Below are 1,548 nucleotides of genomic sequence, written 5' to 3'. Positions count from 1 at the left end.
TTCGCTCTTTCTATAGCACAACCAGCTGAAGCAGGATATGTAACTCATACGGAAATAAATTTATTGGTCAGTAAATTTTAGATAGTTTACTGACATGCAACTGAAATAATGCAAAACTAATTTTGTACCTCTGACTGTACAGTAATTTTGCATGCGCTTCAGTGCTACAACATGGATTTCCCAGATGATAACGGAGACACCTTGCAGCATATTTCTCCGTGATACGTCACTTTATAAACGTTTTCACCTCGCACGGGATTTTGTGTACGTATTTTACGTGCACAAGTAGGGTAACTTTGAACCTCTGTATCTCGGTGATGGACAAAGATGTGAAGAAAATTTTCAAGGCAGGGTTTTGGTCTGCTGGTGACGGCGAAAATATAGTTAAAAATATTTTTTGCGATTTTCTAATGAACCGCCCACGAAATAATGGTGCCTCCAGAAGTTCCATCAACCCCACTGTCCACATGAAAAACAAAAAGAACAAACTGATTTGCTCCATTTGCCTAAGCACGAGGAAGTGTGTAAAATTCATACTTTGAACCTGTACTGTAGGCTACTGACGCTAACACGATCCTTCTGTTGGACTAAAAATAGTGCCTAACCCAAGGGCTATCCAAAACACTTGACCCTATCTTTTAAATCACCACCAGAATCCGAGGTATGAGCATCAGAAAATCCAGTTTATATGAGCGGCATTTTGGAATATGTTGGGTACGTATGTTGCCGTATGGATACCGATTTAGCTGTTTGTCACTATGGGACATTATGACATTCTCAACATAGTAGGGCTCACCATGGAATGCAATGAAACCATCTAACGCCAACAAAACTTTCTGAAAGCAATAACAGCGACAGGAACTGAGTGGTTGGTAACTGTCACTTCTTCTGGTGTGAGCAATATCTTGTGTAAGTGAGTACATTCTTGGAGGTGTCTGGATGTACGAGCAGCAGTTAGAATCGTCCGTGTGCTCGCCGCCCAGGATTGGAAGCCTGCTGGAGGCCACAGCACCAGCGTGCGCCACGCGGCGCCCAGGTGAAAGCGCTGGCGCTGTGGTTGGCCGACTTCCAGCAGCCACGGTGGCCACTGCAGTGTCTCGTGGCCATATCGCAACGCTGTCTTGTCTGGGGGCGTAGCTCAGATGGTAGAGCGCTCGCTTAGCATGTGAGAGGTACCGGGATCGATACCCGGCGCCTCCAGAAAAGTTTTAATTTTTTCCACTGTTTTTAAAATAATTATGACCTTCGTCATTCAGATGATTCTACGAAGGCTTATTGAAAAGTAATGACTCAGAGTTTTTTATGTGAAAACTCCTAAATCTTTTTAAATAAAAAAATACAAATATTTATTTCTCGGCAGAGTCATCTTGGCGACTAACACACTTCTCCCAACGAAAAACCAGCTTTTTCATCTCGTTACTTGAGGATGGCTGACTCCGTTGACGGAGCTACATGCTCACCTCTGCTTGCACCGCCCCCCCCCCCCCCCTCCCAAATCAAAGTGAAGTCCTCGAAGGTGTTCTTTAAGTTTTGGGAACAAATGAAAAT

At 43.9% G+C, this 1,548-nt stretch overlaps 1 non-coding gene across 1 annotated transcript; it reads left to right on the top strand.

Moving 5' to 3' along the window:
* The first annotated feature begins 1,127 nt into the window (after positions 1-1,127).
* Trnaa-agc (transfer RNA alanine (anticodon AGC)) lies at positions 1,128-1,200 on the top strand. The gene has a single exon. It is a non-coding gene; the product is annotated as a tRNA-Ala (tRNA).
* Positions 1,201-1,548: the final 348 nt, after the last annotated feature.

This window comes from Schistocerca gregaria, chromosome 1 (assembly GCF_023897955.1).
Source record: "Schistocerca gregaria isolate iqSchGreg1 chromosome 1, iqSchGreg1.2, whole genome shotgun sequence".
Lineage (NCBI taxonomy): Eukaryota > Metazoa > Arthropoda > Insecta > Orthoptera > Acrididae > Schistocerca > Schistocerca gregaria.
Note: the sequence above shows the minus strand (reverse complement) of the source record. Positions and strands in the feature narration are given on the sequence as shown.